The sequence below is a fragment of the Rhinopithecus roxellana genome, chromosome 19 (assembly GCF_007565055.1).
Source record: "Rhinopithecus roxellana isolate Shanxi Qingling chromosome 19, ASM756505v1, whole genome shotgun sequence".
Classification (NCBI taxonomy): Eukaryota; Metazoa; Chordata; class Mammalia; order Primates; family Cercopithecidae; genus Rhinopithecus; species Rhinopithecus roxellana.
The window spans coordinates 65,861,647-65,884,756 of NC_044567.1; positions in this window are offsets into that span (position 1 = coordinate 65,861,647).

A 23,110-nucleotide genomic window follows, 5' to 3' on the forward strand; every position below is an offset into this window, starting at 1 on the left:
AATAAAGCAGACACATATTTATATTTCTAATCTTATGGAGATTTAACAACAAATGGAAAGTACTCCAGGCAAAATGAGTTTTGGGTTTCATTAAAATGTTATGAAAGCTAATATAAGACGTTCACAAAAACAAACAAAAAAAGCACTCCAGTAGGAAATACTATTTCATGACTGGAAACATCTAATTTTCTGTCTCTTCAATGCAATCTCATTACAACAAGGTTACATCATAAAAGGCCACTCCTTCTGAAAATGTGAATTGCCTTTTCATATCCACTCTGGCAGCTGCCTCAGTCCATTTCTTTCAGGTGGAGAACAACACAGGTGGCATCCGTGGTGTCATTCTTTTTTTTTTTTTTTTTTCATTTTCTTGAGACGGAGTCTCACTCTGCTGCCCAGGCTGGAGTGCAGTGGCACGATCTCGGCTCACTGCAACCTCCACCACCTGGGTTCAAGCAATTCTCCTGCCTCAGCCTCCCAAGTAGCTGGGATTACAGGCCTGCGCCACCAAGTCCAGCTAATTTTTGTGTGTATATATATATATTTTTTTAATAGCGATAGGGTTCCGCCATGTTGGCCAGGCTGGGCTTGAACTCCTGAACTCAGGTGATCCCCCTGCCTTGGCCTCCCAAAGTGCTGGGATTATAGGTGTGAGCCACGGCACCTGGCCAGTGGGATTGTTCTTGAATGATTGCTCCTTTTAACTATTTTCTTCAGTTTCTCATTACCATTCCTATCTCCTTTATGCTAAACCTCCTGCTGGCAGCTGTCTCCCTCTGGCTTCTTATTCTTTCCCATGTCCTTGGCAGTGTGGCTGATGGGCTGGAGAGGCTGTAATCGAGGCCTTCCTTCATGGCATGGTCTAGCCTGGGAATGGGGCGGAGGCAGAGTGGACAGGGTAGCAGGAAGAACAAAAAAGGCACTAACAGGGGTCTAAGGCATGTTTATACTTTGGGAGCCACTATTACTGGAGAGTAACACGAGAGACCCCTCCCGCCCTCCCTTTTTTTTTTTTGAGACAGGGTCTCACTCTGTCACTGTCACCCAGGCTGGAGTGCAGTGGCGCTATCATAGCTCATGGCAGTCTTAAACTCCTGGGCTCAAGTAATCCTCCTCCCTCAGACTCCCAAAGTGCTGGGATTTTTTTTTTTTTCTGAGATGGTGTTTCATTCAGTTGCCCAGGCTGGAGTGCAGGGGTATGGTATCAGCTCACTGCAACCTCCACCTCCTGGGTTTAAGCGATTCTCCTGCCTCAGCCTCCCGAGTAGCTGGGATTACAGGTGCACACCACCATGCCCAACTAATTTTTTGTATTTTTAGTAGAGATGTGGTTTCACCATGTTAGCCAGGATGGTCTCGACCTCCTGACCTTGGGTGATCCTCCTGCCTCAGCCTCCCAAAGTGCTGGGATTACAGGTGTGAGCCACCGCACCCGGCCTCTTTTTTTTTTTTTTTAAACATAAAGTCGAAAGAAGCTAATGGCAAAGATACAAGTTACATACACTCTGGGTAGATTCTGGTTTTAAGACATCTGACAGCTGATATGACAGAGACTCCCAGTTCTGCTAATTTACTATCTGGGCTGCATCTTGGCTGAGACTGGGTTTTTCCTTCCACCTTCTCTCTCTCCTCACCTCCCCCAAAAGCTTGAGGCTGGGAAGGGAGTGTTGTGGTGCCAGAATTGTCAGAAGGTTTAGCAAAATGTTGTAAGAATGCAGTAGGAATTGGTGATTTTAAAGAGGGTTTCTATTTAGTGTGAAAGATACAGTAATAAAGCTTTTACAGAAATAAGTAGGACAACGTGTTTATGATCCATGAATAAACAATTTCTTTTTTGTTTTTCTGAGATAGAGTCTCGCTCTGTCGCCCAGGCTGGAGTGCAGTAGCGTGATCTAAAGCTCACTGCAAGCTCCGCCTCCCGAGTAGCTGGGACTACAGGCGCCTGCCACCACGCCCAGGTAATTTTTTGTATTTTTAGTAGAGATGGGGTTTCACCGTGTTAACCAGGATGGTCTCGATCTCCTGACCTCGTGATCCGCCCTCCTCGGCCTCCCAAAGTGCTGGGATTACAGGCATGAGCCACCACGCCAGGCCATGAATAAATCATTTCTTATACAGAATACAAAAAGCACTAACCATTAGAGGAAAGACTGATAAATCAGACTTAATTAAAATTAAGAACTCTGTTCATCAAAAGAAGAAAATTTAAGGCACACTGGGAGAAGGTATTTGCCATATATGTATTTGACAAAGGACTTACATGGAGAATACATAAATAATTCTTAAAAGCAATAAGGAAGAGAATGACATCTGATTATTAAAATGGGCAAAAGTTCATATCCTGTTTACGGAGCCAATACCCTCCTCCGCCACGCAAACCAACAAATAAAGTGGGCAAAAATCCTGAGCAGGTGCACCCCAAAAGGGATTATCCACATGGCCAATTTGCTATGAAAAGGTTCTCAATCTCCACTGCCAAAAGAAAAATGCAAATCAAAACCACAATGAGACACTACACATTACCCACATGACCTCCAGTAAAAAGACTGATGCTACTAAGTGCTGATGAAAATGTACAGAAATTGACCTCTCATACATTGCTGAAAATACATAAATTATACAAATATTTCAGGCATCTGTTTGGTACTATCCTAGAATGTATACATACCCTAAGGCCCAGGAATTCCATTCCAAAGTACATAACCAATAGGAACGAGCACATATGTGTTTCAAGAGACATCGACAAGAACATAACAGCGCTATTCACCTTAGCCCCAAACTGGACTTGACTCCAACTGTCTACCAATAATAGAATGGATAACTAAATAATGCTATAATCCTACAATGGGTTATAAATGGTGAAGAAAATGAATAAATTACAGTATAGGCGACAACATGAATAAATCTCACTGATTCAATACTGTGTAAAAAAAAAAAGCTAGATGCAGGGGGCTCCCTCTCTCGGCTCTGAAGCCCCCCTCCCTCTGTCTCTGTACAGGGGAGCTTCTATTTTCTGCCTTCTCCCATCTTTCTTGCCTACTAAACCCTCTGCTCCCTAAAACAAACAAAAAAGATAGATGCAAAATTACATAGTTTTAAAAATTCCATTCGTAATAAAATTCAAATGCAAGCAATACTAACATAATATTTACAGCTGCATACTTTTGTAAAAATCCATAAGGAGAAGAATTGAGGACAATGGTTATCTTAGGGAGTAGTGAGGGGTTATGATGGGAAAGTTGTAGGAAAGGTCTGTGGGAACTGGCGATGCTCTTCTTCTGGATGCGAGTGGTGACTGTATGACTTTTCACTTCCTCATAGTTCAAGAAACTTTATCATTTGAGGCTGGGAGCGGTGGCTCATGCCTGTAATCCCAGGACTTTGGGAGGCTGAGGTAGGTGGATCACCTGAGGTCAGGAATTCGAGACCAGCCTGGCCAACACAGTGAAACCCCATCTCTACTAATAACACAAAAATTAGCCAGGTGTGGTGGCTTACACCTGTAATCCCAGCTACTCCAGAGGCTGAGGCAGGAAAATTGCTTGAACCCAGGAGGCAGAGGTTGCAGTGAGCCGAGATCACACCACTGTACTCCAGCCTGGACAACACAGTGAGACTGTCTCTTAAAATACAACAACAACAAAAAACTATTGTTTAAATTTTGTGCATTTTTATCTTTGTGTATAGTGTTTTACACGCACAAAAAACTGAAACTTATACCAGGTATTAATTCCTTTTCTGAACAGAAAACAGATACTGTCCTAGTAAACAAAAACTCTTAAACTAAATGAAAACAACTCTGAAAGCAATAGAAAGAAAATATTTGGAGAAGTTTTGGAGGTCCATTTATGTAGGGCCTTTATATGAATTAAGCAAAGCACTCTTCTTTGGGAGTGTAATTTAGCAAAAGCTGTCTCCTTGGGTGGAGGCCCCACTACAGCATTCTTCCACGCATTCCCACTGATCACAAAACCCACACCACTACCTCACTGACGCCATACCCACTAACAGTCACACAAAGAAAACAGCCATTCTATATTGTTCTTCGGTGCTCTCATAATGTTTAACCTTGCCTTTTACTTAAAGGATTACAGGAACTGGCCTTAGGAGATCCAAAATATCCAACCAAGGTTGCAAGTATCCCACCTCAGGAAGGAATGCTAAACAACTGATTCATACAGCCTTGCTGCCACCAACCAGAACACCAGGTGGCCCATTACTCAAGACAACCATCGCCAGCAGATAAGCTGACCCACATCCCCTCCCCCTCACATTCTCTACCCTGCCCAGCCCACATTCCCTACCTTGACATCAATTTCCGCACATTGCCTAATAAAAAAAAAAATCCCTATCAGCTCATTTCAGGGAGTCAGCCAGAGAATCCTCCCTCTCCTGTGCTTCCTCCCTTGTGCCTGGGCATATGCTCCAATAAAGCCTTGCTGGAAAAACTCTTTTGGCCTGGTGAGAATTTCTATTGCATCAAGAGCCTAAGAACCTGTGGTCGGTAATACTTTGAGGAAAGGAAAAGGGCCCCCTTCCCTAGGGAGATGCAGCTCTGCATGCAGCCATATGTTTGGTGGGTGGAGTGCAGACTGGCTTCCCGTTGCATTTTCCTCTCGGTTTGGGGGAATAGAAAGATGATAATTACATGCATACTGGCCCACCAAGCACAGGCACACATGGAACATGTACTGGCACAGGACTACTACTGCCCGGGGCTGGTGGAAGTTGGCTAACGTTGCCCCTTACCACGTAACCTTCTGTCTTCTGGTACCATTTCAGTATAGCATTGTGCTTGGAACCGCCATATTCCCGGGCCAAGGCCATCAGAAGGTTTCTTCCTTCCACACTGGTTAGAGAGAAGAGCAAATGTTAAGGAGAAGATGCTAATGTTTAGAATCCTCAAATTCACAAGAAATAAATACCTACTTTAGAAAAGAGAATGTCTAGTTTATGCAGCCAGACTCTGAAGAAGCAACCACATTAGTTACATTAATAATATATTTGATGTCTTATAGTGTGAAATAAACATGAAATTGTGCCTCCTGACTGTCATGAGTCTGGGGAGAGTTTTGCTATATTTTGTTTTAAAATCCATCTGTTGCTCATCCATCTAGTCTTTTATTTGTGTAAATATAATTCAGACTAGAACTTTCAATTCAATCTCATTTGAATTAAGGATATCTATACAAAAGCATTCTACAGGTTTCAAGACTACATCAGTATCTAAATAACTTGCAAAAGGTAGAGACTGGCACAGCACAGTGGCTCACGCCTGTAATCCCAGCACTTTGGAAAGCTGAGGCAGGAAGATTACCTGAGCCCAGGAGCTTGAAACCAGCCTGGGCAACATAGTGAGACCTCAACTCTGAAATAAATAAATAAATAAATAAATAAACAAACAAACAAACAAGCTGGGCATGTTGGCGCACACCTATAGTTTCAGCTATTCAGGAGGCTGAGGTGGGAGGGCTGCTTGAGACCAGAAGTTCAAGGATGTAGTGCGTTATGATTATACCACTGCCCTCTAGCCTGGGCAACAGAGCAAGATCCCTATCTCCAAAAAATAAAAAAAAAAAAGTTTAAGGTATATTGGAAGGGCATATTAAAAATACCAGATATCCTGCCATTGCTTTATCTCAATGAGATAAATGTAAAATCGAAATAAATTGATTTTACTAATTCAACTTTTCACTATGAAAGATAAAATATCAATAGCATATTGATAGCCTTCCTGTATGCATTTCTGGTATAATGAAAATGAGAATTTTAGAATAGCACTAATTCTGGTTTTTAAAACCTCTTTTGATTATTTATATCTTGTGCACATAAACAGGACAATATGTAATATCTGGGGTTTTACATTAAACCTCTGAAATATATGACTTCATCTGTTTGGGTGCAAATATAGGCTACATCAAGGTATAACAACAAGACCTAACTTTTTCATTCAGACTTTCATAAATCCTTTGACAGTACCCTTATTTGTAATTATAATATTTATTTAAAAGCTACTAGCAGCTAATCAGGAGGCTGAGGCAGGAGAATTGCTTGAACCCGAGGCAGAAGTTGCAGTGAGACTCTGTCTCCAAAAAAAAAAAGCTATTACTCCAAAAGTAGCCAATTTTATATATTGATAAATAAACATACATTCATAAGTTTTACTGAGTGAAATGCTATGTGTGTTGCACAATGCAAGCGGCTGGGAGAGATACCAAATGTAAGCTGAACATTTACTGTCCACTAAATTACAGCATAAATGGAGATAAAGGCATACACTGTACAGAAGTTATCCACACTACAAAGCAGGACAGAAATTAAACACTGGAAACAGTGTAAGACACCGAAGTCAGAGAAGGGAGATGTTGGCCAGGCATGGTGGCTACACCTGCAATCCCAGCGTTTTGGGAAGCTGAGGTGGACGGAGTTTGAGACTAGCCTAGACAAAATGGTAAAAAAACTCGAGGTCAGGAGTTTGAGACCAGCCTAGACAAAATGGTAAAATCCTGTCTCTACTAAAAAAAAATACAAAAATTAGCTGGGTGTCGTGGTGCATGCCTTTATAATCCCAGCTACTTGGGAGGCTGAGGCATGAGAATCACTTGAACTCAGGAGGCAGAGGTTGCAGTGAGTCCAGATCGCGCCACTGTACTCCAGCCTTGGTGACAGAGTGAGTGAGGATCTGCCTCAAAAAAAAAAAAAAAAAGGACAAGGGAGATGTCAATGCTGCCAGGTGTTAGCTATAACTTCAGGGAAGTTTTGACCTTTAAATAAAGAGAACAGTATTTAGAGTATGAAAGGGCAAAAGGAAGACAATTCAAGTTAGAACCTTATACACAAAGACTTAACACTCAGATATGCTTGTGCAGTACTGCTAAGACACAGACTAAAATAGGTTCAGGTGGAGGCAGAGGCCGGGCTATTCTGGCAGGTGGGCAGGGGTGGTGTTAAGTACTGGAGCATCCAGAAGATCAAGATGAGGAGTGTGGATGATACAGTCATGGGAAATTTCTGCAAGGTCTGCAGCAGGATGTGCTCAGTGCTTCAGAAGATTAACCAACATGAAGCAGCAGGAAGACATGAGAGGAAACAGTTGAAAGAGGTTTGCTGTAATGTGGGTGACCAGGGGCACTGAAAAGGGAGGAGGTGACTGACAGAGGTGTGGCAGCAAAGACCAGCTTAGTGACCACCCTGCTGGCCTTGTAGTCCTCTCCCTCTGCCAACCCCTCCTTCACATTCCTGCAAAAGTCCTCCTTAAACACTGATTTCAAAATGCCTCTCAAATCCTTATATGCCACTGTTTTCTGTTGACTCCTCCTTAAAATATGGGTCCAATCTCACTGTACCACAACTCAAAAACAGGAACAAAATCCCACAAACTTGGTGGCTCCTCAGTGTTTTACCAAAATAAAGCACAAACCTCTTCCTTAGCAACGAAGATTTGCAATATGGCTCCAACCTGCCTTCCAGCTAGAATGACCTAGCCACCTATCCATCCACCCAACAAATACTGACAAAGAGCCTACCATGCATATATATGGCAGAGTCCCCGGCCTCAGGAAGCCCACAGTCTAGTCCAGACACACACCACCACCCACATTCCTCAAACTTCTACTTCTCTCTAGACTTCTTAAGCCAACTAACGACTATCAAGTACTTTGCCTATTCAGTATTGTTTTTTTACAGTTCTTAATTTCATCTTGCACACTACTTACTGTCCAGCGTCCGCCTTTTAAACTCACTGAAGGTGGGCACTGCATCTTAATTATTTTCATGCAGGACATATTTGTCAAAGTCAATTGGCTAGGAGGACAAAACATAACGAAGAATCAAAGCTGATCAGCCCTACGTTTTTCTGATTTCTTACTGTTTGAGACATGATACCTGAGACTGCTTTGTAAAGGCTCCCTCTTTCTTGGGGCCACTTCCACCTTCCCTCTGGTGGAAGTGCTCAGCAGTCTCATGTCCCCAAAGCCCAGAGAGGGGGGATCTGCTCAGTGACTCCAGCGAGAGACTCTTGCAGAGGTGGGGGTCTGGCTTCAGTTCCTAGGTCCTTCCCTTTCCAAGATCTGTGGGAATGACCACACAATCACCTATTCCTGAAGAAGAGGCTCTTGACTGCCATTAAACTCCATTCTCCAGTACAATACAGTTCTCATTTTATCCTCAAGTATAAACATATATATGCTTCTGATGTAATGAAAATGCAACAGGGATGTGGATTCTCCAGGCAGGACCACCACATCCTTTATAGGATCTATAACCCAATCAACCCTTGCTCAAAAATTGTGAATTTCAAGATGATGTCATCAGAGCATTAAACCAAGCATGCACCTTTCTAAGGGCCTTATGAAACTGCCCTTACCTGGGGAAAGACATTACCTGCCCCCAGGTAATGTTTTGTTTTAATTGACAGACATCTGAGAGGCAGAGAGAGAGGCAGGAAAATGCCTCATGTGATCAACAGATCACAGGCAGCAGCAGGCAAGAAACTGGGAACCATGAAGAACTATTTTACACGAGAAAAGGCCATTCCAGCCATAGGGCCTGGTTCAATAAAAAAGTAGAAATCATTCTGCAGCAGGAAGAGCTGCAGACAAAACCCCTCAGACACCGAGTTAAAGAAGGAAGGAGTTTATTCGGCTGGGAGCATTGGCAAGACTCCAGTCTCAAGAGCCGAGCTCCCCAAGTGAGCAATTCCTGTCCCTTTTACACAACTCTAAGGGCTCACAACTCTAAGGCAGTCCACATGAGAGGGTCATGATTGATTGAGCAAGCAGGGGGTACGTGACTGGGGGTTGTACACACGGGTAATTAGAACCAAACAGAACAGGACAGGGATCTTCACAGTGCTTTTTTATATAGATAACCGATTAGGTCAGGGGTCGATGTTTAACTACCAGGTCCAGGGTGTGACACCAGGCTGTCTGCTTGTGGATTTCATTCTGTCTTTTAGTTTTTACTTCTTTCTTTGCAGGCAGAAATTGGGCATAAGACAATATGAGGGGTGGTCTCCTCCCTTAATTCTTTCAAGGCTCTTTCTGTTGTCATATTAGTCAGATTCAAAACAGATAATGAAATAGACTGAATCCTCCAGATGATATTTCTTTTTCTTTTTTAGATATGGGGTTTTGCTATGTTGCCCAGGCTGGATTTGGACTTAACCTCCTGGGTTCAAGAGATCCTCCCAAGTCAGCCTCCTGAGTAGCTAGGACTATAGGAGCATGGCATGATACCTGGTCAGATGATATTTCGTAAAGGACCATAAAAATATAGAACAGGAGAAACCTTTCAAGATTGTCTAGTTTATAGTTATAGAGGAAACTGGAGCTAAGAGAACTAAGTGTCTTGTTCAGAGCTACGCTGCAGGCCAGAGACCAGGCCCACAGTTGCTGCCCATGACCCACAAATAGTCACGGAAGAAAACAATCCTTCTACACCTCACAGCCACCAATTATGGGTACTAAAGTTGGGAGTGGGGCTAATTAGCTCTAAATAGCAGAGAAAAACAGTATTTACATCACTAAAGAGAACAACAAAAACAGCCCATTAATCCCTGTTTCTGTAGCTTTTGATGACCTCAATGTTGACAAGCAACTTCTGGGGACTGCTGGAAGCAAGCAGTTGTCACTGTGATCCTTTGTTACTACAGTAAATAGAATCATCCAAGCAGACAGGTGCCTGGAGGGGGCTAAGTGGAGAGTATTGTCAATTAGGTATTTACTTCAGAGCAATAGTTGTTGTGGTCTCAACTCTAGCATGCATCTTGGCAATTAAAAGAATGGTTTTTTTGGCCAAGCATGGTAGTTCACATCTCGGTGCTTTGGGAAGCTTAGGTGAGAGGACTGCTTGAGGCCAGGAGTTCAAGACCAGCCTGGGAAACAAAGCAAGACCCTACGTCTTTAAAAAAAAAAAAAAAAAAAATCAGCAACAAAGTTTCTGTCTCCCTAGCACAAGCACACTGAGAGGTGCAGCTGGCAGGAGATAAGACACTTTTTCCTTGCGTCAGCTGCACTGCTGGATCTAACATCCACGACATGTCCATTATTCAGGGGTTGAAACTGCAGTAAGTCAAAATCTTTTATGTTTATATAATTTACCTGAGAGGGGAAGGTCAGGAAGGTCCAAGCATTGAGCCACCCCTTTGCTGGCTGACCACACAATGCTCTAAGCTGGATGCCTCTGTAAAAAGGGGGGCACCAGAATGGTGAGCTTGTAACATCAAGAACAGCGCCAACACAGGTGTGTGTGTGTGTGTGCGTGTGTGTGTGCAACAGTTCTTAAACACAGTGAAGTAACTGGGGGAGTTTTTAATTAAGTCATTTATTCAAATAGGCAATATATGTAATAGACACAATCCTCAAAAGAAACAAAAAGGGCAAATAGTGAAGAGAAAGTCTCCCTTTCACTCCTGTACCCCAGTTCTCCTTCCCAAGTGTACTCATTACTAATCAGCTTTGTGAATATCTTTCCTGGAATGTTCTCTGTATATTCAAGGACATGTGTAAAGGTATTCTATTCTGAATGGCCAACAAGTATATGAAAAGAGGCCCAACATCACTAATCATCAGGGAAATACAAATCAAAACCACAGTGACATGCCACCTCACACCTGTTAGGAAGGCCATCATCGAAACCCAGAAAAAATCAAGTGCTGGTGAGGAGGCAAAGAAACCCTTGTGCACTGTTCATGAGCACATACAATAGTGTAGCCATTATGGAAAACAGTATGGAGGTTCCTCAAAAACATAAAAATAGAACTACCAAATGATCCAGCGATGCCACTTCTAGGTATTTATCCCAAAGAATTGAAAACAGAATCTCAAGGAGATATTTACACTCTCATGATCATTGCAGTGTTATTCACAAAAGCTAAGAGGTGGAAGCAACCCAAGTGTCCACCACCAGATGAATGGATGAAGAAAATATGGTATGTAACATACAATGGAATATCATTCACCCATAAAATGGAAATATTATTCACCCATAAAAAGGAAATTCTTCCCATGCCACAACATAAATGATCCTTGAAGACATTATGCTAAGTCAAAGAAGCCAGTCAGAGGAGGACAAATGTTGCATGATTCCAAGTATGTGAGTGTATTAGTCCATTTCACACTGCTATAAAAAAGTCAGTCACCTCCAAGATACAATGGGAGTACAGGAATTGAATAAATGCTCCTGTTCCAAATGGGAGAAATTGGCCAAAATAAAGAAGCCACAGGCTCCATGCAAGTCCAAAACCCAGTGGGACAGTCATTAAATCTTAAAGCTCTGAAACGATCTCCTTGGCTCCATGTCTCACATCAGGTCACACTGATCCAAGGGGTGGGCTCCTATGGTCTTGGGCAGCTCCACCCCTGTGGCTTTGCAGGGTACAACACCCCTCCTAGCTACTTTCACGGGCTGGTGTTCAGTGCCTGTGGTTTTCCTGGGTGCACAGTACATGCTGTCAATGGATCTACCATTCTAGGGTCTGGAGGACAGTGGCCCTCTTCTCACAGCCCCACTAGGCGGACACAGGGCACCAAGTCCCAAGGTTGCACAGGGCAAGGCAGCCCTGGACCCAGGCCATAAAAGCATTTTTAACTCCCAAGTCTTCAGGGCTGTGATGGGACAGGCTGCCACCAAGATCTCTGACATGTCCTGGAGACATTTTCCCACCGTCTTGGTGATTAACATTCGGCTCCTTGTTATTTACGTAAATTTCTGCAGCTGGTTTGAATATCTCTCCAGAAAGTTGGTTTTTCATTTCTATTGCACTGTCAGGCTGCAAATGTTCCAAACTTTTATGCTCTGCTTCCCTTTTAATCATAAGTTCCAATTTCAGATCATTTCTCTCAAGTTCAAAGTTCCACAGATCTCTAGGGCGGGGCAAAATGCCACCAGTCTCTTTGCTAATAAAACGCAGCAAGAGTGACCTTTGCTCCAGATCCCAATAAGTTCCTCATCCCCATCTGAGACCACCTCACCCTGGACTTCATTTTCCACAACATATCAGCATTTTGGTTAAAATCATTCGACAAATCTCTAGTAAGTTCCTAACTTTCCCACATCTTCCTATCTTCTTCTGAGTCCTCCAAACTGTTCTAACCTCTGCCTGTTACCCAGTTCCAAAGTCACTTCCACATTTTCAGGCTATCTTTATAGCAGTACCCAACTCTACTGGTACAAATTTACACTATTAGTTTTCATGTGGCTCTAAAGACCTTCCCTGAGACTCGGTAATTTATAGAGCAAAGAGGTTTAATTGACTCACAGTTTCACATGGCCGAGGAGGCTTCAGGAGACTTACAATCATGGTGGAAAGGGAAATAGGCATCTTCTTCACAAGGTGGCAGGAGGGAGGTGGGGGAAAGGAAGGGGACAGAGAAAGAGAGAGTGTATGTGGAAGAGGAACTGTTAAAGACTTATAAAACCAGGAACTGTCAAACACTTACAAAACCATCAGATCTTGTGAGAACTCACTCACTATCACAAGAACAGCATGGTGGAAACGGCCCCCATGATTCAATCACATCCCACCAAGTCCCTCCCTAGACACATGGGAATTATGGATATTACAATTCGAGATGAGATTTGGGTGGGGACACAGAGCGAAATCAGTGAAGAATCTAAAGTAGTCAAACTCACAGAAGCAGACAGTAGAGAGGCTGTGGGGAGGGGAAGTGGGGAGTTGTTCAGTGGGTACAGTTTCAGTCAAGCAAGATAAAAAAGTTCTAGAGGACAAAAAGATGGCAACACAGACATTGGGGAGTGCTACAAGGGGGAGGGGGGCAAGGGTTGGAAAACTACCTATTGGATACTATGCTCACCACCTGGATGATGGGATCAATTGTACCCCAAACCTCAGCATCCCACAATATACCAATGTAACAAACCTGCACATGTACCCTGAATCTGAAATAAAGCTGAAATTATAGAATAATAGATTCTATAAATTATAGAAATAAAGCTGAAATAAGTTTCTGGAGATCTGCTGTACAACATTGTGCTTATAGTTAACTGTACTTGAAAATTTGTTAAGAGGGTAGTTTTCATGGTATATTTGTTTTACCACCATTAAAAAAAAGTATTTCAGAATGCAGGTGAGAGTGATATTATTCAAGGAAAAACCTTGAAGAAAAACCCTCTGTTATTCTAAAAACACAAATGTTATCACAGGATTCTATTGCTTTGCATACCGTTTTGCTTCTTTCACTTACTGGTCATTCTCTACCTACCATCTTGGTGGCTTCTCATGGGAAGTGTCACTCAAGAGGCCAAGCACAGGGCTCTGGGGCCAGACAGCCACCGCCCAGCTGCATGATTCTGGGTTACTTCATCCTCTGTGCTTCATTTTCTTTATCTATAAAATGGCACTGATAGAAATAGTACCTACCCCAGAGGATTGCTGGGGGGATTAAATGAGTTAAATCTGGTTGGGTGTAGTGGTTCATGCCTGTAATCCCAGCACTTTGTGAGGCCGAGGCAGGTGGATCACTTGAGGTCAGGAGCTCAAGACCAGCCTGGCCAACATGGTAAAACCCCATCTCTACTAAAAAAATATGGAATTAGCCAGGCATGGTAGTGCACGCCTGTAATCCTAGCTACTTGGGAGGCTGGGGCAGAAGAATCATTTGAACTTGGGAGGTGGAGGTTGCGGTGAGCCAAGATGGTGCCATCGTACTACAGCCTGGGCAACAAGAGTGAAACTCCGTCTCAAAAATAAATAAGTAAATAAATTAATAAATGTCTCTGAATTGGGTTTTCCAAGATTTTGTTCAGGATTTTTGCATGAAGGTTCATGAGAGAGACTGACCTTTTAATTTTCCTGTCTTTTAATGTCCTTGCAAGAATTAGGTATCAAAGGTATACTGCTCTCTTAAAATGAGCTGAGAAGGTTTACCCTTTTTTCTGTCTTTTTCTAGTCTCTGTATGAATATGTAAGATTGGTGTTATTTCTTCCTTAAATGTTTGGGAGATTTCATGATGAAAACATCTGGGCCTCCTGGCATTTCCTTTGAGAAAAATATTTAAATTACAGACTATCAGGATTTCCTACTATTTTTTCTTATGCCAGTTTAGTAAGTGATGGTTTTCTAAGATTTTGACCATTTCATCAACATTTTCTAATTTACAAAGTAGTACCATACAGAGCAGTAATCTGTAATCTCCTTATCACTGTTTTCATAATTATGGGATCTTTAGTGATACATCCCTTTTAAAATTCCTGATATAGCTAATTTATGCCTTTTCTTTATATCAGCCTTGTCAGAGGTTCATCAATTTTAATAATCTTTTAAAAGAACAAACTTCATGCAGAACTTTTTAAAATAATCTTTTCATTACAAGTACACTAGTAAAAAAGAAATCTGTTTTTGTTGGACTGAAAGCACCTTCCTTTTGTGTTCATCTTTGAAGGATACTTTCACCAAGTATGCCATTCTAAGAAAGCAGGCATTCCTTCAGCATTTTGCAGACGCCATTGCATTGTCTTCTGGCTTCCATCATTTTTGCTGAGAAGGCAGATGTCAGTTTTGCTCTTGCTCCTTTGACATTAAGGTTTCTTTTTCCCCGTTGAGTGCTTTTACAATGCTTTCTCTTTCATTACTAGCAGTTTTAGCCTAATGTGTCTAGGTGGTTTTCTTTACACTTATTTTGCTTTTGGTTCATATTGTTCTTGAATCTGGGGCTTGCCATCTGTTTAGTTTTCAAAATTCTTGGCCATTATCTCTTCCAATATTGCTTCTGCCCTATCTGTCTTGTTTTTCTTGTTTTCCCTTTTGGGGACTCCAATTACACATTAGATCTTTTCATTCCATCCCATATAGCTCTCATGTCCTTTTCTCTATTTTCTATTCTTTGTTTTCTCTGCACTTCAGTTCAGGTATTTCTATCGACTTGTCTTTAGTTCCTTAAGCCTCTCTGAAAATGTTTAATCTACAGGTAAACTTCGTTGAGTCTTAAATTTAGGCATTTTATTTTTAAGTTATAACATTTCTAATGGGTTCTTTTTTATAGATTGTGGTTTTCTGCTAAAATTATCCACCTTGTTATTTACTTTCTTTACTGGATTAATCTCAGTTGTTTTAAAGTCCGTGTCTAATATCTGGATCTCCTGTGTCTGTTTCTGTTGCCTATTTTTTTCTCTTGTTTTTTCATCATTTGGTATTACCTATTTGTAGACTTAGTATTTTTTAAATTGACTATGACACCATTTTTTTTTTTTAATGTGGCTGTAAGTTGAGGTTCTGGATGATGTAATCTTCCTTCAAAGAGTATTTATTTCTGATTCCAGAAGGCAGTTAAGATAGAGAAAGATCTCTTAAATTCAAACCCAAGTTTCTACGGGTTTTAAGACTGAACAAATAAAAGACTTCCTTAAGATGTTAAGGAAGAATATTTTCATAATCTAATAGCTAGAAAGGTCTTTCTAAGGCAGAAAACAAAACACTTAAAATCATAAAGGAAAGCACTGAACACAACATGCAACATTTTTCTTCAGTAAAATATAACTTCAAACAAAGTTCAAAGATAAAGAAAATAGCACTACATATAAAAAAGTTAAAAAGCACCATATATCAAGATTCCTTACAAATATGAAAAAGACTAATACCTCAAAAGAAATACAAAGTATGTAAGTTTTCATTCACACATACAAAAGATAAACGGTCTGCAAACATATGAAGAAGTGCTCAACCTTACTGAAGAACAAAGTAAATCAAGATATTCTTGTTCATTTATTTAATCTTTAAAATGTACAGAGTGTGAAAATTCTGGGAAAACAGTACCTTGCATGCCGTGAGGGGGAGGGTAAACTGTAGGGAAGTATGTCTATCAAGTTTTTCAACGTGCCAGGACAGGTCAAATACACTTCCTTTTCTAGGACTCCATTTTCCTTTTCTAGGCATCAATGTGTGGAAGATCTCAGAACAAGCTCACTTGATTTCATCCTCATCTCTTTGAAGGGTGACATACTGGCTTATAAGAGACTGGAAAGTCAAAGGGTGTATTTGCCAAAGTCCTTAAAGCTTGGCTCATCAAGTGGCCTAGTTTCTGTCAAACAGGCCCCTTCTCAGAGGATGTGGAAGGTACAAGAGAGTAGAAGGCTGCCCTTCTGCAGCTTCTCCTGGCAAGCATGGCTGGGAAGGCATTTGCTGTTCTGTGGCAGGGGAGTGGAGGTTCTTGGGTCTATTTAATCATCTTCTGGGCAGTATGAGGGAGGCACAGAGCATGGTTTGCTGGCATGGACTGCACCTGTGGCTGTGTGGTCCCAAGGCTGATCCTAGATCTTGGCAGCAGTGGTGGACCTGGGCATGTATCTACAGAAAGACTTCCCGATTCTGGCAGGAACAGAAGGTCCTTTACTGGACCAGCACTGAGATGCACTGGGAACCCTTCCTGGAAGCTCAGTGGACGGAGCCTACTGACTTCTCCAGCCCTTTCAGTACAAAATGCCCTGGATTAAATCCCTTTCTGCTTAACTACAGTGATCTCTCATATTTGCAAATGAATCTTGATACACCCTTATGCAGAAATAGCCTGTTTAGTGGTCAAAAAATTGCATAAGAATCTTCACTTTATTGTTTACCCCAAATAACCTAAAATCTATCAGTAGAAGTATGGCTACATAAATTGATGCCTATTATGTAACTTTTACAAAAAGGAATCATTTCTCCAAATGTTGAAATGTAAAGATGTCTCAGACATATTCCTTTATTCATTCAACAAATATTTATTGAGCTTCTATCATGATGTGACCATGTGTCACTCCCTATTGTCGACAAAAGATGTGTTCGCAAGCAAAATAAACAAAAATCTTGGTCCTCACGGTGCTCACATTCCAATGATAAAGTGAAATGAGTAAGTGTTGGACTAATGTGTAGTATAATCCAATTTACACAACACACACACTCTCTCCACATACACACACACACAAACACACACACATATGTATACAGAAAAACATCTAGAGGGATATACAGCAAACCACAAGCAGTGGTTATTCCTGGGGCTCATCTACCTGACTGAAGAGACAGCAGCTGCTGGGGGGGGTCCTCACTGGTATTTCACTTAGGGGGCTTCTAAGGGCCTTATGGACAGAAGTATTCTGTGCAGTTTCACCTACCAAGAAAAGAGATGGGAACATTTACATGTTTTTCCAGTTCAAAATAGCTAATAATACTTTTTGATTAACCTTTTTGGTGACTTGAGAAGTATTCCATGGTGTTTAGTAGTGTGATATTTATTATCCTTTTCTCCTCTGGACTAGAGCTGAATTGGAGAAATGAGAGGGGAGGAGGAGTTAGCTGAGTGGAGGCCAGTCCTAGATGTTAGACAACTGAATAAAATGAAGATGTTTAAATAATAAGGTGCCTAGGGGAGGAAGGAACAGGAAAGTTCTTGCACAAACTGTTATTGTTAATTCATTTCCCATCTTCACACACTCACTCACTGAGCTTTCATGGTTTTCAATGTGTAGTTTAATCTTTATTTAATTTAACTGCAAACTATTTTAGCAGAGATAATAACTGGGTACATTCTAGGATTAATTTTTACTACAGTTTTTTTTTTTTTTTGAGATGGAGTCTCACTCTGTCGCCCAGGCTGGAGTGCAGTGGTGCAAGCTCAGCTTACTGCAAGCTCCGCCTCCCAGGTTCACGCCATTCTCCTGCCTCAGCCTCTCCAGTAGCTGGGACTACAGGCATCCGCCACCATGCCCGGCTAATTTTTTGTATTTTTAGTAAAGACAGGGTTTCACCATGTTAGCCAGGATGATATCGATCTCCTGACCTCATGATATGCGCCTGCCTCGGCCTCCCAAAGTGCTGGGATTACAGGCATGAGCCACAGCACCGGCCTACTACAGTCTTTCAATACAATGGCATGTTCATTGCAATCCAGGAAGAAAGATACTGTTACAGTGGAGAGATGCATGTTCTGTTTCTTATATTTGCTATCTTTATGTGTACAGTGTATGTATGAAGTATAGCTATGCATCTTTCCAATATATGAACATAAGCATGACTAAAAGGGAATTGTGAGTCCATCAGAAATTCCAGGAAAAGCTGGGAGCACACCAAGATCAGGAGTGACAGATCAACACAGGTGCTCACATACAAGACCAGATAGAAAAATGTCTAGCAGGCTGCAAGATGGGGATGGCCAGGGGTGCCTACAAAAGGGTCAGGTGCACAGTTGTGACGCCTGGTTTCCTAGGAGATGAAGCCTCTGGCTGACTGTGCTAACTCTCATGAGATAAGAAAATGGCAAATAGTAGTGACCTGAATTTAATGGCTATGAGACGCAGAAAAGAAATGAAGCAAGGCAGGAACTGGAGGGGAGGAAGAGGTAGAGAGAAAGAGGCTGCAATCTGTGTTATTCATGAGTCAGGCTCTCCATCAGTGCCTCCCCGGAGCCTCGGCCAGGTTCCCGCATGCAGTGGCTGCCCGTGGTAGCACTTGGAAAGTGCCCTTGTGTTTATAACAACATGAAGCCTGGGTAGAGTCGAGAAACGTTTGATATGTCAGGCCAGAGTTTGAATTTGGAGTTTTACTTATAGAAAAAAATGATTAAATACCCGGGCATCCCAAGTCAAATGACTTGATGAGTGACTTATGGTGGCCCTGGGCTCTGAGGGCATTGCAGATGTTCTGTTAATGCAGACACCAGGCCACTGGCTAGCAGCATCGACTTTGGGGGACCCTGGCTCTTCATCCACAGGTCTGCACGGCAAAGGTCAAATCAGATTGAAAAGGTGGAGGACGTTCCCATGGGAGAAAAAGACACAGAGGAAAACAGAGTTGATGTGGAGAAAACAAACAAAGCTGGAAGGGAAATTCTAAATTTAACATCCTATTTTCTCTACCAGCTTTGCATCTTTAGGAAATAATGTAGGCATTGCTCTCAATTTTCTAAAAGGCTATTTCTTGAGATACAGTCAAAAATGATATTTTTATATGTAGAATGACTTGATATTAGCTCTAATTAAGAAGCCTGTATGCTGCAAATTGTGAAAAAAATGCAAATGTTACTGATCATAAACATTTCGCTTATTGTCAATGGTGAATGCAGGGGATTGGCTTGCTGGCAAATTCTCCAAACTCCACGTAGCACACGGAGGCTGGAAAGATGAAATCTCAGAGCTCTCCTGCAGCTGGGATTTTGGGTGTGATTTAAACTCTACCAATCAGAAAGACTTGGGCAAGACCTGGAGTGGCACCTGAATTAGGGGAAGAGAGGCAGGGCACAGGGCGTTCGCTATGTGTACAAAGACTGTAGCAGAGACAAGATGCTTCTGGTGCTGGTAACCGGTGGCAGCTTTCCAACTGGGTGGGCAGCTTTCTGAAGTTAAGGCTCCTGTCCTGGTGGAGGGAGCCAGGTTCCCTGGTGGTTCAAATCTGCGTGGAGACTTTGGGAGCTGCTCCTGGAAGCTCAGCCCTCCCAACAATTCTGCAAGCCATTTAACACCTTTCTGCCTAAGCCGACGAGAGTGCAATCCATTATACACAACAGAATCCTGACTCAGACATTCTGTCTTCTAAGCCTAAGAATCGTAACATCACTCTAAAATAACACTGCAATTCTGCATGAAATGAAGCTCCTGCTCTTACCCAAATTTCCTGGTGTGTTCTTCGTAAGGTTTCTAAGTTTAAGCACAGATTCACAGAAAGTCTTTTATGATAGATCATCGACCCAATCCTCAATCCTCTCATGCATGGCTTCATCATCTAGGGGACTTTGGCATGTCATGTGATCTCCCTGTGAACGAGCCAAGACAAGGACTCCCAACCTTCTGATTGCTAAATCACTGCTCTCTTCGTTATATCATATTGCCACAGCTGTTTTGCAAGATGACTAATTTATGAGAATAGTTCAAACAGAATGTTTCTGGAAGTGTATTTTAATAAGGTCAGTGGAAGTTTAAAATATTTATTTACTGATTGTTTTGAAGTTAATCTACTCATAAGCTTCTGTGGTTGAATTTACGGTGCACTTAATTCTCTAAGCTTTCCTCTGTTGCTCTGTAAACATGAATAGAATACATTTCACAGGAACAGAACTTAAAACAAGTTAACCCACACTGTCTTACACTCTTGACTTGACAGCCCCTTCTTCTGAGTGGAAAAAAAAATCAGTAAACTGAAAACTTCATTGGAAGAAACCAGGAACTTAAGAAATTGTAAGGGGTTGAGTTTTTAAATAATTTTTTAAAGGTTTACTGAGAGGAACTGGTTTTCACATTTTCCCCTTTATGTTACACAGAATAAAATCAGGTGGCAAACATGCAGAAAGAGAATGAAATCAGGTTAGGTCTGGGGAGAAAAAAATGTCCTCTGTCTGCGCCAGCCATTCTCAAGAAGGTCATCAGCAAACAAAATGGGCCACCTTCTTACCAGTCCATTTAAATGACTTGGTGCCCAAGGCCTTCAAGGACAATCATTTTAAATAATTCATGTTCATTTCCTTCTTTGATAATTTAATAAGAACAAAATAGAGAAGCCTACATTCTACTGAGGTATTCCTTTCAGTTATCTAAATTTCTCTGCAATAAAAAAATACTGAATGATAAATAGACTCATTTAGACTGTATAAGACAAAAGCAAAGCCACAAGAATCAATTTCCAGTACCCCTGTCTTCGGGCATCCTAAGATGTTATTTCAAACACCCAGTCTGCTTGGCTAGAACAATACGAGTCAGTATGAGAAAACACTGCGTCATTTAAGCAGATTAGAGAAATACCCACTAAATACTCACCATGTTATATAACAGCAATTGTGTGTGTGTGTGTGTGTGTGTATGTGTACATGTTATGTGTGTAGGAGGCATTCACAGAACAAAGCCTGAACTGAATAGCCAAAGAAAATGGTTATTAAGAATGCTATTGATCCCAGCACTTTGGGAGGCCGAGACGGGCGGATCACGAGGTCAGGAAATCGAGACCATCCTGACTAACACGGTGAAACCCCGTCTCTACTAAAAAATACAAAAAAAAAAAAAAACTAGCCGGGCGAGGTGGCGGGCGCCTGTAGTCCCAGCTACTCGGGAGGCTGAGGCAGGAGAATGGCGTAAATCCGGGAGGCGGAGTTTGCAGTGAGCTGAGATCCGGCCACTGCACTCCAGCCTGGGCGACAGAGCGAGACTCCGTCTCAAAAAAAAAAAAAAAAAAAAAAAAAAAAAAGAATGCTATTGGTGGCTGGGCACGGTAGCTCATGTTTGTAATCCCAGCACTTTGGGAGGCTGACGGTGGATCACTTGAGGTTAGGAATTCAAAACCAGCCTGACCAACAGAATAAAACCCCGTCTCTACTAAAAATACAAAAATTATCCGGGCGTGGGTGGTGGTACACATCTGTAATCCCAGCTACCTAGGAGGCTGAGGCAGGAGGATCACCTGAACCTGGAAGGCGGAGGTTGCAGTGAGTGGCAATTACTCCCACTCCAGCCTGGGCGACTGAGCGAGACTCTGTCTCAAAAGAAAAAAAAAAAAGAATACTATTGATGCCCAGGCCTAGTGGCTCACACCTATACTTCCAGCACTTTGGGAGGCAGAGGTGGATCACCCAGGCTACAGTGTAGTGGCACCATCTCAGCTCACTGCAGCCTCAATCTCCCAGGCTCAAGCGATTCTCCCACTTCAGCCTCCAGAGTAGGTGGGACTACAGATGCACACCACCACACTTGGCTAACTTTTTTTTTTTTAAGAAATGAGTTTTCACTGTGTTGCCCAGGATGTTCTCGAACTCCTGGACTCAAGTGATCCGTCTGCCTCAGTTTCCCAAAGTGCTGGGATTACATGCATGAGCCATTGAGGTTGGCTCTTTCTTTAGTTATATTACTGATGAAATAGTTGCTTTGTGTTTAGGGGCCATATTAACACAATAAAATGAAGCATATGTTCTACTTGTCCTCAGCATATAAAACTATGTTAATAATTGAAAATTTCACCAAAACAAATATGCATATATAATATGGTTTGGTTCTGTGTCCCTAGCCAAATCTCATGTTGAATTATAATTCCCAATGTTGGAGGTGGGGCCTGGTGGGAGGTGACTGACTCATGGGGGCAGTTTCTAATGGTTTAGCACATCCTCCTAGTGCTGTTTTGCGGTAAGAGTTCTCAAGGGATCTGGTTGTTTGAAAGTATGTATTACCTCCTACTTTCTCCTGCCAGCCACATGAATACGTACCTGCACCCCGTTCACGTTCCACCATGATTGTAAGTTTCCTGATGCCTCCCTAGCCATGCTTCCTGTGTGACCTGTGGAACTGTGAGTCAATTAAACCTCCGTTTTTTTTTCTTTGAGCCGGAGTCTTGGCTCTGTCACCCAGGCTGGAGTGCAGTGGAATGATGTCAGCTCACTGCAAGCTCTGCCTCCCGGGTTCACGCCATTCTCCTGCCTCAGCGTCCCGAGTAGCTGGGACTACAGGTGCCCGCCACCATGCCTAGCTAATATCTTCTGGATTTTTAAATAGAGATGGGGTTTCACCGTGTTAGTCAGGATGATCTCGATCTCCTGACCTCATGATCTGCCCGCCTCAGCCTCCCAAAGTGCTGGGATTACAGGTGTGAGCCACTGTGCATGGCAATACCCAGTCTCAGGTCGTTCAATCTTTTTTTTTTTTTTTTTTTTGACTAAGTCTTGCTCTGTCTCCCAGGTTGGAGTGCAGTGGGGCAATCTCAGCTCACTGCAACCTCCACCACCCAGGTTCCAGCGATTCTCCTGCCTCAGCTTCCCAAGTAGCTGGGGTTACAGGTGCGCACCACCACGCCTGACTAATTTTTGTATGTTTAGTAGAGACAGGGTTTTGTCATACTGGCCAGGCTGGTCTTGAATTCCTGACATCAAGTGACTCTCCTGCCTCGACCTCCCAAAGTGCTGGGATTATAGGCATGAACCACTGTGCCCTGCCTCAAAGTAGTTATTTATAGCAAAGTGAGAACAAACTAGTATCATATAAGTCCACTGTGTATGACAGGCACAGTACCATGTGTCTTAAAAGTGTTATCTACTTTAATTTTCCACAAAACCTCCACATATTGTCCCTCATTTTAGAGGAAAATTTGATGATGGTCACATGGTTCACGAATGGTGAATGTGGGATGCAAATCCTGCTCTAGCTATG